Below are 16768 nucleotides of genomic sequence, written 5' to 3'. Positions count from 1 at the left end.
TGAGCTGGGTTCAAAGGAGCTGGCTGTGTCAATAACTAAGAGAATGGTGAAGAAACCATGCAGCACATGAACATGAGTTTCTAAGAATGAGGGCAGGATGACTCGGTGACCTCAAGGGTCAGCTCCACACTGGAGGACAAGAGGAGCAAGGGGAGGCAAGTGAGCGAGCATATCCGAAACCCCCCTATTTAATGGGGAGAAGACATTCTATAGAATATTTCACCCAAATAAGGCATGGAGTAGAGTTTCCAAGGGTAGAGTCTTGCTTGATGATGTCTTGTGGTCAGCAGATTGATTGACATCTTGGCAAGTCACACTAATATCAGGTGCTATGTGGGATCACAGGCAGAGCAAGAGGAAAGGCACTTTTGTGTCACACAGCCCAATCACCATGCAACATATGACCAGTCTCCTCATACACTCAAATGCATAGCTCATACACACGACCCATGGATAACTCGCGACAACCACTAATAAAATTACAGTGAAAAAGCTTTAAGGGAATTTCCATTACAGTAGAAAATCAGGGCTCCCACTCCAACACAAACCACCACTCCATCAGAGTGGACAGGCCTGGGGACAAACCTGCCTCCAACTAGGACTCAAAGGGGGCAATCCCACTGCAGTTTCAACAGGCCAGACTGTTGCTGCCTGGAGCCCGGGAGTCAGGATGTCCAGCTGAGCCCTGGCAGTGTCTGGTTTCACAGGATCACAGCTGTAGAGAGGTTTGTTTCAAGATGAATTGTACCATGTGTCTGTCTGGCCCATATCTAATTTAAATAACATTTAGAGGAGATTATGGACATAAAACACTAGAAATGGTGCTGAATTAAGATTTGGGAGCATATTGTATAGATGAATGTTCTGCATAAGGGCCTGGGGAAGGACAGAGTACAACCCAGCCTTCCTTCTGGCCAAAAAATTTTGTTGAAGTTCTAATCCCAATGTAACTATGCTTGGAGACAAGGTTTTTAAGAGATAATTGAGGCTAAATATGGTTATAAGAGTGGAGAGGAGGGAAGGAAGGAAGGGAGGAAGAAAGGAAGGAAGGAAATGGTGCACCCCCAAACCAATAAAACTGGTGCCCCATAAGATGAGTAAAAGAGATCTTCAAAGGCTTCATTCTCTCAGCAGAAAAAAAAAATCTATTTTCAATTCAGTGACGGGGGCGGGGGGGGGCAGTCCTTCAAACTTAGTCTGGTACAAAATTGGAAGTTTTTAGTCAACTTTGAGACACTATGACCAAAAGAACTACAAGAACAACATAAAGGAGGAAAAGTTTGTGTTTTGGGGTTTCAGAGATGTCGGTGCTTAGACAGTCAAGAGCTATCTGTGAACTGTGCATGGGCCAAACTGGCATTGTAGCAATTGAATAGGACAATCTGGTATCTGGGAACTTCCAGTGGCACTCCTGCTGCTGAGACTTCCCAGATATAGGTGAGTTCCTATTCAGCTCTGCTTGGTTCTGCACAGCACCTGAGATGGAGTGACATGCTGCAGCCACCTAGCCACCTCAGAGATGCATGTGGCTTGTCAAGTTGCTAATCAACCTGTTGACTGCAAGACACCATGAAGCAAGACTTCACCCTCTAAAACCTTATCCCTGCTTTTGATGCTTTCCCTTAAATAAAGAGTCAGAGCCATTTTTTTTAAGGACAGCAAAACAGTTTATTTGAAAAATTACTATCTATTGAAAATATACATTAGAAATTATTACATACTTCCATAGCATTCCCCTCCCCCACCACAAAAGTAGACATATCTGCTTGCTATGCTAATACTGTAGATAAATTCAAACAAAAAGTAAGTCATCATCAGTCTCCTTTCCTCATCCATTAGAGCTGAGGGGAAAAGGTCAACGTGTATCTGCCAGTCAGTAGGAATTTAATAAGTCCCAGTCTTCCACAGCAAAACAAATACATATTTTTGCTTTGAAGACTGTGAAGAATTATTCTGTTCCTTCTCTGACTCCTCAAAAGCTCTATTCTTGCTCTTCTTTGACTCTTGTCTCTCTGTGGCTTCACGTTTTAACAATGGCCCATCACAGTCTGGGGCTTTTTCTTTATAGAACTGGAGTTTTCCAGAAGAGGTCATGTGGGAGTCTGCCAGGGGACACTTCCTCAAGATTTCCATCAGAGCCTGCTTCCGATAGAAGTACTGAGTTGCCTCTTGAGGTTCGGGGACTTTTCTGGGTTTCTTGGCCTCCACTGTCACTCGTTCCCACTGCAGAAGAATCTGGTCAGCCCAGCCCCTCTGTCTTGCAGTTACTATGATCAAATTCCTTCAAAGGCACTTTGGAGTGAATAAGGCCTATGTGGGTCTGGAGATTCTGTTTGACAGCCTTGATGTCCTTGAGTCCTGTCCCAGAAATATCTAAGCAGTTTAATTTTCTAAAAGAAAGAAGGTATCCAATTCCTGCATCTGTGATGTCAGGGTGACAAGATAAGTCTAGCAGTGTTAGGTTCTCAAGACCTCTTTTCATCACTTGAACTGGTACTGTTGTTTTCAGCACTCCTGCATCAGAGAAATAATTATCCTTCAGGTGGAACCGAGTTACACTGGACAGGGCCTCGTTGGTGAGATGTTCTAGAAGTTCATGCTTATCTCCAAGCTTACAACAGGAAAGGTCCAGGTGAGTCAGCTCCTGGAAAGACTTAATCTCCTCAAGTTTTTCTGAAATCACCAGATACCTATTTCACAAGCACAGAGAGCCCAGCACCAGACTTCCATAGGCCTCAGTGAATTTCTGTAAAGCCCTCAGCCCTGCACCTGGCTCTGTGAATTTCTGCCTGGCTTCAGCAGCAGAGAACGGTTTTTCAGCAATTTGCTCAAGAAAGCCAATAAGGGGATCAATGTGATCAACATTGTCAGAGATGAAGCCCAGGAGGAGGCTGAAGAGGGATTTGGTGGAATACCGAATATCCCCTCCCAGGTATATGTGAAGATGAAATGATCAGTCTTCTCTTTCTGTGCAGTATCATCTTCCCTGTTCATGCAAAGCTCCACAGAAAAGCCTTTGGGAGACAGTCTGAATGGCCTTGGGGATAGAGTTACAAGGAGGCCTCCCTTCTTCCTGCCATGGTAGAAATTAGCCACATTCCACACCTGGAAAACATCTGTCAACCCATGACCTTCATTTCAAGTCTGCAAACACGTTTGCAAACCGTTTGGCTTATTAGAATTTTTGAGAAAGTTTCTAACATAAAAACTCAAAAAGAAAGCAGTTCTAAATTACCAATAACCAACAAACAACCCCCCTCTCATTGTTCTGTGTCACCGACATTATTCAATGTTCAATTCTCCCCACTACTTCTTTTTTCCTTTCCTACCTGCCTTCTCACCCATACCCTTTCCTCCCACAAGCTCTGGAGGCTCACATCATACCCAGCTCTCTACTCTCCCTCAAGGGCAAACTAATTTCTCCCACATCTTGATACTCTTACCAACTCTACAGCTTCTCAACCCCAATCCTAAACCTTCCCCTTCACACATTCACAGCTCATCTGCCCTCTTCAGAGCTCATCCCTTTCAATCCTTCCGCACCCCTTCCAAAAACGTGGCTCCTAGTCCTAAGACCCAGTCCACCGGCTTCCCTTCCTGTCTCTACGCCATTCCACCCACATCCCTTCAGTCCTTCAGCATCCGTCCTTCCCTTCCTCTCCCTCTGGCTTTTCTCTCCTCGGACTCCAACCTCTCCATTCCTCTCCAGTCTTGTGTCCTCAACCCTCAAAATCCCATTCCTTCACGCTTCACCATCCCCATCTTCACAATCGACAGCCCCAACTTTCTTCCCTGCTTCCAAGACCCCACCCCTTCCCCCATTCCTCTCCTAGCTCCCTTCCTCCGTGCACCCCCAAACCACCTTCCCCTTCGCCTCCCCGGGTACCGCAGACCTTTGCTCCCTTCTCAATTACCACGCATGACCCTGTCCTACTCCTAAGCCAATGCTGCTTCCTCTCGCACCCGGCCCCGAACCCTGAACCCCGAACCCAAGTCTCTCATGCCTCCACAGCTTTCCCTGGCTCCCCACCCCCGCCCTCAAACTACCTCCCACACCCCTACATCCTCATCCTCCCACCCTCCCTTGCTCTCCCTTCGGAGCCATATTTTAACTGCTCTGTTCCAGCTCCTACCAGGACTGAAAGAATCTTTTAGGTGCTCTGCTTTTAAAACCTATTCTTTGACTTTGTTTCTTATTTCTTCATTAATTACTTCATACCATATTATTTTCTCAGGTGGCTTATCCCCTCCTGAGCAGGAAAAATTACCCTGATGAGGTGCTGGCTGCCTTGCGATAACCAACTCCAGTGCTTTGGGCCGGAGGTGAGTCAGAACATCAGGACAGAAGAGTATGGAGAAGAAAAGCAGCTCAGGACATGACAATCTGGAAGGGGGGGGGGGGGGGGCTCCATTCACCAGGGACAAAAATATACATCCTAAATGCCGGCCCCCCCCAGTAACCTGTCTTCTCCACCCACTGCCTACTTGCCTACAGTTACCACCCAGTTAATCCCTCTCAGTGGAACAATTTACTCACTAGTTACAGCTCTCATCATAGTATCATTTCACCTATGAATGTTATTGCATTGCCTCACATAGGATCTTTTGGGGATACCTCATATCTAAACCATAACAGAAGAAAATAGGTTTTATCCAAAGCCATCTTTGAAAGAAGATGGACAAAAAAAAAAAATTGTTTCAAAAGTTCCATGCCAGAAAAGCCCTGGGACAAGGATGGGTTTTAAAAGTGGGAGGGTGTATTAGAAAGAAAGAAATTTTACGTTTTACCTCCTTAGGTGCCATTGTTGTCCAAATAAATATTACAGGTTTTGTCTATTTCTGAGTCCCTGGAGACTTCTCCTCATATCAATGGGAGCCAGAACATCCGATGACCAGCATCTGTTCCCCACCATTGTATACTAGATTTGTCAGGTGCAGAGAGTTCACAGGGTGAGCTTTCATGAACTGTATGTGGAGAGCTGCACTTACACGAGCTCATTCTAGGAGACTCCTCTGTACTTGAACTTGATTCAGATGATGAGACTCTGGAGTTGACACTGGTTACGTGATGAAATGAGTCTTTTGGAATTCTTGAATGGAGAGCAGAGCATGTGAAGGAATATGAAAAATTTGTGTTCAAAAGGATGACTATGGTGGTTTTCAACTGGTCAAAAGTTTCTTGATACTCAAGAAGAGAAACTAGTGCTTCCCCCCTCCCCCACCATGAACATGGCTGGACTCATTAAATTCACCTCTAGTGAAGAGACAAAGCAGAAGCAATGGTGTACACCTAAGGCACAAAGACACTGGGATTCCTGCTTGCTCTGCTCTTTCTTGTATCATTCATTCCTGGCTAAGCCATCTTCAACTGGACAGTCACCTAAAGGGAGTCACCCATGACCAGAAACTGAGGGATGTGGCCAAGAGCTACATGAATGAGCTGTGAATGAGGTCCTTCCTTGTCAGCCAGCCTTCCAGTTCTGGCTTTGAACATTGCCCATAGGAAAGTAGCATGATAATGAACCTTGGTAATTTTAAGCTGCTCCATTTTGGAGAGATGGTTACAAATTAGTAAGTAACATATGTATAGGAAACAACTATGGGATCGAGGGCTTTTTTTTTTCTTCAGAAACAAACAAAGGTGTCCAGAAAAAATTGGAGTGATTTATACAAATAATTGGTAGAAAAAGATTGCCAAATGACTTTTTATCCACTGAAATTGTCCTTCAAAAGTGTTCTCTTGAATGATTTCAATTGTTTTTAGAATCCCATTTTAATTTTTTTGCTAGCTTTATTTTTGTACTATTAGGGATTTTCTTGGGATTATCATGCTTATCTTAACTTTTCAGTGTCCTCCACTTGACATTGTCTTAGTTCACATAAATATAGAAATCTTTAGAATTCTAAACTCTCCTCATTGTTATGTTTAATATATTTATTCAGGATTCAGAGTGCTCACAAAAAAGCTCTATCTGTATTTATTAAGTAAGTATAAAAGAGATCCAGGCATGGTGGTACATGCCTATAATTCCAGCTTTTCAGGAGACTCAGAGTCAGGAGGATTGTATGTTCAAACTCAGCCTCAGAAACTTAGAAAGACCCTAAGCAACTTAGTGAGACCCGGTCTCAAAATAAAATATAAAAAGGGTTAGGGGTGTGGTTCAGTGGGTAAGCGCCCTTGGGTTCAAAACAAGGTGAAAGAGAAAGATAATCTTTTTTTTTTTTTTTAAGTGTACATCATACATTTATTACCAACAACCCTCTCAACTCCAAAATTGGGCACAGGGATTAAAAATAAAAATTCATTGCACTACTTGGTAAAGCATTACTAGTAACTTTCATAAAAAATGTACAAAATTTGTTAAAAATTTATCAAGGCTTCAAATGATTTGGTTACAGATATTTATAATACGTACATTTAAAACTATATGTTAACTGATACAATGGAATATGATTTGAGGAAATGACTCAGCAAATGATTCCAAAGACACCCCTGTAAGCTTTCATAATCTGAAACAAAAGAGAAATGAGGTAACCAAAAGGGGGAAAATAGCTTTCTAATGAAGGCCTAAAGATATCTGTGAAAAATATACTCACAAGTGAGTTGGTAGATCTCATTCAAAATTATTACAAGAGACCCAAACTTAAGAATCTTAAATCACATTTCAGAGAGTATATAAAATCTAAATATACTTTCACACTTTCCAGATTTTGGTTAAAAAAAAATCCCCCCCCCCCCCAGGACAAAAAATCCTTAATATGAGATCTTGATCCATGGAGGCCTTGAGTTGTTTTTTTGGGGGGGTGGGGTGGGGTGGGGTGGGGATTAAAAACAATACCAAACATGACAATTCATACCAAAAAACAAATAAACCAAAACCCACAAAAAAACCCACAGCTGAGTTAAATGGTAAAGCCAATGTTGTTTTAGGAGGAAAGAGGAAAGGCAATAAACCAACATCTGCCTGTGGTAACAGCTGGGCAAGAAATCAACTATTCTTTCACAGAGTTGCTCACTGTGGCTAGTCTGAGCTGGTTCAAAACACACACACACACACACACACACACACACACACACATGCTCCTAATATACACTAACCACTTGGTAAGCAAGTCTGGACACATCTCTAAGAGCTCCATGCAAAGACAAGACATTCCTCAAGAGATCAGCCACAACAGTGCAACAATTAAACTCAGATCCTGCTGTCTCCTAAATTGCCAACTGCTCTCAAAAATTTACTAGAAAAGGGACATTACAACAGGAATTCATAGTCAGAGGAAGGGGAGAAAAAGCTACTTCTCCTAGTCATTAGTACAATGTGCCTCGTTAATTAGGTATCTCTATATAAATTAGAAAAAGTGCTTTAACTTGCATGCTTCAGTAAAATGAATACTGAGTATAGTAGTGTTATGTTAGATCTGTACAGATATAAATTTTTGCAGCTATATAAAAGAGTCTATAAGATGGGTTTTTGCCATTTTAAACATGATTTTTTTAATTAAAAAAATAAAGATAAAACTATACATGATTTGTATGTAGCTGATTATTATATGCCAATAATTTTGTTCTTTAACATACTTTTTTACTCTTCAGGAACAGGAAAGGAATTATCCTAAGATTTAACAGTAACATGTGCATTTTGCCACTGTTTAGGTATATTTCTGATGCACTGATAAATCTAGAGCAAAGTATGCAAAATCCTATTTGTATGACTAGATAGAGGCAACAGTGTCTGGAAGAGGACAAAATTGTGCTTTTGTGTGAATTGACTTTACAGAACTCTAGACTGTGATGAGCTTATAGATTTCAAGGGAGGGCAAGCAGCATGGCAATAACAAGTAGTTAACACTGTCTGAGTACAAAAGAAAGATAATCTTTTACATTGAGCCAGACATTTGACATTTAACAGTTCTGATGTTCTTATCTTTTCTGGGATTCTGAGTTTTCCACAGGCATTGTTTGTTTTCAAACAATGTACACAATGGTGGGATTCATTGTGGAATATTCATATATGTATATAAGAAAATGATGTCAGATTTATTCTACTGTGTTTCCTTTTCTTTCCCTAATTCCCCCTCCCTTACCTTTATTCCCCTTTGTCTAATCTACTTAACTTCTAATCTTTATTGTTTTCTTGAATGGGGATATAGGCAGTAGAAAATATTGAATTTAAGAAAGAAGAAAAAGCAGATCTTGACATCTGGGAACTGCTCTGACACTTAGAGCTAGGCCTCAGAGTTCTTAGGAGCTGTCCTGGTGCTCATAGGATTCAGGAACTGAGGGCTGTGCTATTCCCTGTTGGATAAAAGGCATGTTAAGAAGCAATGTCAGACAAGCTCATTCAACAGCCACACAAAGTGAAATTAAAATAAGAGTAATACATAACTTTTTCTAAGCATTTGCAAAAGTAAGGAACTACGCAAATCACAAAACACCATCTCCTTATGTTGGTGAATATGACTGGCAGCAGCTTCTTTACCAATTTTATTCTTACTCTGGTCTTTACTTATTATGACTAGGATTTACAGAGAAGCTCCATCCCACAATTGCTCCAGTTTCTTGACAACACCCAATCTACAGTGAAAACCCAATCTACACTACTTCCTTGCTCTCCCCATGTCATCCATCCAAAGCCCCAATCCTATATTTTATCCTTTCAAATACCTTTGTACTAAGACAGACTATGTTTTTCATATGAAGATAATTTTAACAGATTTTCTTCCATCCAGGAGTCACAGTATATCTTTCTGGGTGGAAGATTGAATGTAAAGAACATAGTAGAGGGGCTGGGGTTGAGGCTCAGTGGCAGAGCGCTTGCCTCACACATGTGAGGCACTGGGTTCAATCCTCAGCACCACATAAAAATGAATAAACAAAATAAAGATATTGCATCTGTGTATAACTAAAAAATATTTTTTAAAAAAGAACATAGTAGATGTTCACTGTCAGAAATAGTAACTATGAGCTAGATATAACTATTTATATTTAAATTGACAAAAAAATTAAAATTATTTAGCAGACTAGCCACATTTAAGTGCTTAATAGCCACGTGTAACCAGTGGCTACCTTAATGGTAGGTGCAGAGATAGAACAATTTCATCACCACAGAGTGTTCTATCAAACAGTATTCTGCCACCTGGCTTCAGATTCTCCTCAGAAGGAGGCATGGAGATTCTGAGGCCTATAAGTCACTTCCGCTGAAGGAGGGGTCCTGACCCTGATCTTGGCGGGTGAGTGCTGGGTCTTCAGGGAAAAGGCCTCTGCAGGCTACAAGCTTGGGGACAGCTCCACTAGGCCGCAAGACCCAGGTGACGTGGAATCTATGTAACCATGGCACAGACCTTTTGCCCCACCTTGGCCACTCATTGTCCTTACCTCTTGACTACCCATTACCTCCTATTTTCCTTCCCTTCCTCACAACTGACCTCAGGCCAGTCCTTTATCTACTTCCCTTCACCCCTTTTCTGTCTCACAAGGCCTATGCTCTACCTTCACTCCCCTTTGCCCCAACAACATGGAACCCCAGGTCCTGCACAGTCTCAACCTCTGTGGGTCCCCATGGCTCTATTCCTTCATGTATTTCCACACAGCTGTGTCCCCACCCAGGTGCCTAGAGCCCCGCTTCCTTGCAGTCCACTATGTGGACTGCTTGCAGATCCTGTGCTTCCACAGTGATATCCTGTGGAAGCACAGGATCTGTGCTGCGGAAGCAGTGGATGGAATCATAGGTTCTGGAGTATTGGGAGGAGGAGACACTGGGCATCCAGAACTCTGCAGAGTCTTACTTTGCAAACTTGAATAACCTATGTGGCCACTATAACAAGAGTGAGGTTAGTGAGTGACAGTGACCTACTGCATATAATTGGAGAAGGGTCCCCCATGTGTGAATCCCGATGACTAGATCTTTGGGTTTTTGTGAAACCATCCAGACTTTATTAACTCTACCACCCTCCTATCCCCTCCATCCAGCAAGAGGGTAAGAGACTGTGGGCATTGCCTTCCATTTCAGAGACCCTGGGTGCATGAAGAGGGAGGAGTTCTGACCAGTCACTGCCCTTTGGAATCTGGGAGGTGAGGCTGACAGCAGAGTGTGACTAAGAGGGCTGCTCTGACCTAGCAGTCATGACCAGAATCTCACATTTTCCAGAGGCTGTCTCACTGTAAAGTGAGTACTGATGGGTGCCTCCTCCACAGGTGTCATCACAATGCTTAGGATCATGTTGGATTTCCTCACTTTGATAAAGGACTTGAGCTCCTGAGCAACATCAGACAAGGTAGCTCAAGTCACCAGGTACCAAGTGGGAGGCTGTCCCAGAGGCTGAACTCATCAGGGCTTACCTGGAGGACATGTGCATGAATGATCCAAGTGGGCGGCTGTGGTGTTCCCTCTGGAGATAAGCAGACATTTACATGCCGTGTGCAGTATCATGAGCTGCCTGAGCCTCTCATCCTAAGAAAGAGGAAGGAGGACATGAGGGCACAGAGTCTGTTGTCAAGGAAAGTTGGAGCACCTTCAGCAGGTTCTGAATTTGGGGGTCAAGGGCCCTATCCTTGCCTTAGCCCACTATCCCCACTGTGAGCATCATGGCTGTCCTGGTTCTCCTTGGAGCAGGGGTGGCTCCTGTGATGTGGAGAAGGAAGAACACAGGCGGGGAAAGAGTGAGGAAGTGGGTCTGAGCTCCTGGCAGGTGGGGGTCAGACCCAGGTAGAAACATGCCCTCCCTAGTTATCGAGAAGCACCATTTACACACATGTGCTTAGCCAGTCTGGGGCCAGTTCTTGAAAGTTACTGTATTATACAGTACCTGGAAAGTAAAGGACAGATGGATGACACTGACGACTAGAGTGATGGGCCCTGACTCCTAGCAGCCAGAGGTCTGAGTGGAAGGTCCCTGCTGAGGCCAAACCTCCAGGAAGGCAGTTGGTCCCAATGCCTTCACATTTCTTCCCTCATATTTTCTGTTCCTTTTGTAGGTCTGCAGTCACAGTTCTGTAATTCCCTGGGGTTCAGGATTTTCTGGTTCCTCTAGGCCTTCATGGCCCTGCTTCCTCTCTGGCTTCTCCCAAGCTGTTTTCTTCCCACAGATAGAAGAAGAGGTAGCCATCGTCAGGCTACATGTAAGTGTGAGTAGAATTGACCCCTGGCCCTCTGGGTGAGTTAGATTGGAGCCCCTGGGGGAGTCATTCACCCCATCATCCCTTCTTTAGCCACATCTGCTGTGGCTTCTGACCAGTTCTTGTTGTGTTCTACTCCAGATAGTTACAGTGGTCTTGGCCCAAATGACTCTCTCATGGCATGTAAATGTGAGTTTTGGTGGTCTTGAAGGAGGGGGATCAGATGGGGTAAAGGGAACACAACTGTGTAAAGGGGATGCTGGGTATAGACATTTGATTGTGCGCTGGACTGTTCACAGTATTACCTCTTACAGAGACTGATCAGAATTCATTCATGAATATTTTATTTTAGAGTGTAAGACAGCTACCTTGTGGGGGACTGGACAACACAAGAGTTCTTGAAGTCTGTGCCCATCCCTATTGTGACATGAAAACTACTGAATTCTTTTGAAACTAGAGTGTGTGTGTGTGTGTGTGTGTGTATGTGTGTGTGTGTGTTTCTGTTGGCATAGTTAAAGGAAATGTGGTAGTGGTCTGTCCCAAAGCAAGGAGACCCACTACCTACATTGACCCCTTCCCTTATTCCCTGTCAACCTTCTTGTTCCAGCAGCAGTGTGTTGGGTTGTCTCCATTCCTGTCTCAACTCCATGGTGCAATGATCTTTAGCTTCTTGCTTCTCTGAAAATAAGGATCTTCTCATGGTTGACGGGTTAATTAAAACAGAGGAAGATTCCTAACACTTGAGAGAGAAATTAAAAACTGAGAACTTTCTAGAATCCATTTGTTTTCTGTGCTGAGTTCATTGCAAGTGGGGACAGGTGAATACTGTGAGGAGCTGAGTGTTCAAATTGTGCCCAATTGGTGCTCAGTCCATTGTGAGATTTTAGTCAGTCTTCAATTGGTCATCTTCCATTCTGCTTTGTCTGTCTTTCAGTAGAACCTTGTCCCACTAAACCTATGAATATGGGGACTTTGACATTGTCTGGGCCTTGCCTAGACTCCAAGACTTTGGATAGTGAGAGCTTTGTGTGGTTGGGTCAACCTAGGGTCAGGCTTGGCTCTGGCTCTTAGTTGCCAACTTTCCTGTGTTGAGTTTTTATTTCTTTGTTTCCATGGGAGGATATTTCCTACTCTTGTTCTTTTGTGTGAGTTCTGGTGTCATTCTCCTCTGGATGTCGCCTGCCTCTGAGTGTAATAGAAGTCATTTTCCCCAACATTGTCCCCACACAGCTGAGGGCAGCCCTTGTGCACATGGGTCTCTGTGCTATCAAGAGGTGAATTTTCACTGTCCAGCTGTTGGCCTCCTTTCTGGGCTGTTATATTTCCCATCTTGTCCCCAATCTTTTTAAAATGAATAAGATTGTAGGAATAGCAGAGAGGAAGCATGTCATTATTTCTCATCTTTGATAAATTCCTACTAAGTTTCTATCTCCTCTGCTCACTTATGCCCCTCCCTGCCTTTAGTCTTAATGATGGCTCCTATTCAAACTTATGGCTCCTATCTAAACTTATAGATTCATAAAGCAGAGTCTAATAGAGATTTTTATTTGGTTACAAACAGGACTCAGGAGCCTAGGTATGAGAGGGGAAGCATCACTGGTGAGAAAAGCCCAGGTGGCCCTGACTTCAGTGTGAAAGGACCTCATTTTGCAGCTGCCACAGAGCAGTATCACCATCTACCCTAGTTGGCGACCTAATGTTGGGTTCACAAAATCTGATTATTCCAATAACTTAGGCAATGGTGAAGAAAGCTCGCAAATGCACAGAAGTACCTTTTCAAAATCCAGGACGATTCTGTGACCTAGGGGTCAATGGAAAGAGAGAGAGCCACTGGAATTCTTTATTCTTATATAGTGGACATACCAGGGGAAGTTTCATAGAACATTCTATCCAAAAAGGGCAAAGGGATAGGATTACAAAGGAACAGATAAGTGTAACCCCCACCCCAGCAGGTGACACCTACACCTGTTGTTATCTGAGCTGAGGTAACACCCAAGTTACTGAGATGCAATAATTCAGGATCCCCAGTGCATCAGGACTTAAAAGGAGTCTGCATCCAGGGCAGTTCCCAACAGAGCAGTCTTTGGTCTGAGGCTCCATTAATGAATATACTGTCTCTAGGTTATGGAGGTGCTCTACAGTGAACTTTCATTCCATTGATATTTTTTGAGTACTATGTATATGACACAATTTTTTTGCATTTAGAACCTGTCTTGGAATTAAAAACAGAAAAAAATCTATTTTTGTGAAATATGACTTTCACTAGGAACAGGCAGATGATATGCCCTAAGTAGAGTAAGAAAAGTGTTCATATTAGAAGGTGGTCAGTGTTACAGGGAATGTGATTCAGAGTGCTGGTGTGTAGGGACAGGGAAAATGACAGTTTCCATAGGGACAGTGTGGGCCTGTTGGGTAGGTGACAGATTTGAAGAACATGAAGAGCTCTGTCATGAGGACTCTGGGGAATTGTTTTCTAGGCAGGGGGAACTGTCAGTGCTAATGCACTAGGGCAAGATTATGTCTATGCATTCTGGAAGAATAAGGAGGCTTGTGTGACTGGAGCAGAGTCATCAAGAAGAGGAGACTATCAGTACAGACAGAACATGTGGAGCTGAAGAGGGTTGGAAGGACTCTTAATGTGAGTGAGGCAGTCTGGAGCAGACAGATGAGGGCAACTTCTTATTTCAAGGACTCACTCTGGCTGCTCTGCAGTGAACAGTATGGAGAGGAAAGGGGCAGGTGAGGAGGTAAAGAAAAATGTAGGGAACTAGTGTAAGTCCTTCAGGATAGACATGTTGGTCACTACCTGGGTTGCAAGCAGTGAAAACTGGAAGTGATGGATTCTACACACATATTGAATATGAACTTGAGTAGCAACTGTGCTACTCAGACAAGTGGGAACTGCTGAGGATAACTGAATGCACCTCAGAGGCTCAGTGTACAAGGTGTTGTGCTGTGCAGGTAAGGTGGCCATTTGGCAACGGGACAGATGACTGTGGAATTACTTAGTAAGAACTTATGTATTGGAGAAATAGAAGTGGGAAATGATACCATTTAAATGATAGTTAAAGTCTTGTGAGCTGATGAGGTCATTAAGGGAGAGATTGGCTGCAGAGCAGAAAGGGAACAAGCACTGAGTGAAGCCTCAGTGCAAGTGGATCAGATCCCATGCTCAGAGCAGACGGTACAATTCTCGAACCACATCTAGAAGCATGTAGACAGGAAGTCCCAGACTTTCCTGAGCACTGAAATCCCCTGAATGTCATCTCAACTGGCAGACAGTCTAGAGTTGAGCAGAAGATTCCATATTTTCAACAACTTGGTGCTGATACTATTGGTCTGCTGATCACACTTCTTACTACAGTAGCAAGAAAGTAGAACAGGATTCCCAGGCTGTCATAGGTGACTCGTTTAATGCTTTTTCAACAAGCAGTATTTGGTCTTGGGCATAGGACTGAGACTGCAGGTCTCAGTGTTTGTACTACCAGTACAAACCAGCAATTGTGCTACTCAGACAGGTGGAAACTGCTGAGGTTAGCCATCAGGGTGTTTAGGGTGGGGAGGGTTCTGACCTCTTTATTTATTTATTTATTTATTATTTTATTTATTATCAAGACAATACAATGATCTTGACATATCATACATTTGATTCAAAATGTGGTTTTGTCCATGGAAAGAAAATGGAGGATAGATTTAGTCAATTATCACACCAAAGTTAGGAGGTAAATGTCATTTTCTGTCCCATGGGGTAAAGGCAGATGGAAGATTTCAGGAAATGGCTCTTGGTTTAGCCTAATGTAAGCCTTTAGGCATGGCTCTCTGAGACCACTACCCTGACCTGATTTATTAGTAATTTCTTAAGCAAACAATGGTTTACTAGGTTTTCTAATTTGAACATAAAGGGATTTATATATGTGATTTGGGGGGCTGACTTCATTTGGGGGAAGGTCAGAGAGCTAGACTTGAGGATGAACAGCCAGAAACACAATCCACAATCCCTCCTTCAGTTGGGAACCACTGACCCTGGTGCTAGACTCAGATGACACTAAGACCCTCTGACGCTGAACACTGGATCCTGTAGCAGGAACTGTTGTCATTGCTGCTCAAAGAATCTGAGCATCTCTGTTGCTATTAATGCCACCTTTGTAAATCATTGTGCACAGTTCCAGCTGCTGTGTGTCAATGCATTCTGGTCAAGGCCTGGTAGGTGACATGTGGTCATCTGACCTGTAGAACCCAAGCCTGATATAATGGTCAAATGCAGTAATGTTGAGAAAAGTGAATCTTCCTCTTTTAGGGAAGGAAGTGGAGTGTCTCCTATCAAAATTCTATAAAAGTGGATTTTCCCCATAGTAGGAAGATAATTCAAGTGCTGGAGCAGATGGTTGAAGGATGGAATTACTAATATCAGTTCCTGGAACAGTGAACTGAGGGAACTTGATCAGATACATCACAGGTGCCTGTGTTCCCCTAAGTTCTAAATAACATGTATCAAATTATTCCTCTGATACTACATTTGGGGGTCCAGCTTTCTTCTCCAATTTATACCCTGGGATAGTGGAATGACTGTGTGGAATAGTAAACTGATTATTCCATTGATTTTCTTTCTTTTTTTTTTAAAACAGCAAAGAGGTGTTTATTGCAAGCTAGCTCAGTCCTCCATGCGCACGCACACCTCCATTGATTTTCTTCCTATTTTTGTTTCCTGCTTGGATTAAAAACCCCAGATCTGTAAGACAACTAAGGATAATGAATGGTCTGAAAGTAATGTCAATGTTTATATTTTGTTGTACATGCACATAAGGAGAGTGTCCATAATATTCATCAGTTATTTTTCTTTGCCCACAAAAGTCTAAAATATCCTGCTGGTACAGTTCCCTTTCTACCTAAGCTGTATCAACAGCTGATGTTCAAACTGTTCCTAGCAGATAAAGACTCAGCATATATGACCAACTTTGCTTGACTGTTACCCATGTGGGGTAAGGTAGAAGCTTACTTGCTTACTCTTGCCATTTCTGCATATACCTCTTATGGTCTAGTAATAAAAAGGATAGAGAACTTAGCATTATAATGAGCAAAGTATATTCTAAGTTACCTAGAAGAGGGGCAGGGCAGCTTTGACTGAAACAACAACAACAAAAACAATAGAATTAAAGACAAATAGAAAAAACATGAATGGATGATATGAACAGTCACTTAAACCGGCAGCAGTGTCTTCCCTGCAAGTACAGGTGCTGACCTAGGAGAGCCATCCTAGCAGATAACACCATGATAGAGGAACAAAAACCAGATTTATTCTCACACTCAATACATGACAATTCAGAAAAACATATGTAAATATATACAGATATTCAGATTGCACAACAAGCACCCCAAAGACTGTAATCTGTGAGACAAACAGAATGAAGGACATGAGGCCTGCCACTGTTCATCCTCCTTGCCGCAGTTTCCAGTACACTGGAAGGGGGAGGGTTCTGCACAACTCAGCTGTCTCAGTGACTTGAGGTTGAAAAGTTGTGAATTTGAGGAGTGCAGGGAAGCCAGAATATGCAAAATGAAGGCACCTAGAAAAGGTCACTAAAAATAAAAGCAATGTAGGTCTGCAGGGGGTTCTTCTCAATCTTCAGCTCATCAGTAAATGTACATTAGAAA

The 16768-nt window shown here is 42.9% G+C and overlaps 2 pseudogenes across 1 annotated transcript in view; one reads left to right on the top strand and one right to left on the bottom strand.

Moving 5' to 3' along the window:
* Positions 1-1873: 1873 nt before the first annotated feature.
* LOC143402066 (leucine-rich repeat-containing protein 42 pseudogene) lies at positions 1874-9391 on the bottom strand (annotated as a pseudogene).
* Positions 9392-9515: 124 nt separating this feature from the next.
* The window catches only part of LOC143402065 (class I histocompatibility antigen, Gogo-C*0203 alpha chain-like), a 32483-nt pseudogene continuing 25230 nt past the window's right edge, over positions 9516-16768 (top strand). The window contains exons 1-2 of the transcript XR_013091704.1: positions 9516-9737; positions 11087-11154. The product of XR_013091704.1 is annotated as a class I histocompatibility antigen, Gogo-C*0203 alpha chain-like (transcript). The remainder of the gene's footprint in view (positions 9738-11086; positions 11155-16768) is intronic.

This window comes from Callospermophilus lateralis, chromosome 6, assembly GCF_048772815.1.
Source record: "Callospermophilus lateralis isolate mCalLat2 chromosome 6, mCalLat2.hap1, whole genome shotgun sequence".
Lineage (NCBI taxonomy): Eukaryota > Metazoa > Chordata > Mammalia > Rodentia > Sciuridae > Callospermophilus > Callospermophilus lateralis.
This window is presented reverse-complemented; position numbering and strand designations above follow the sequence as displayed.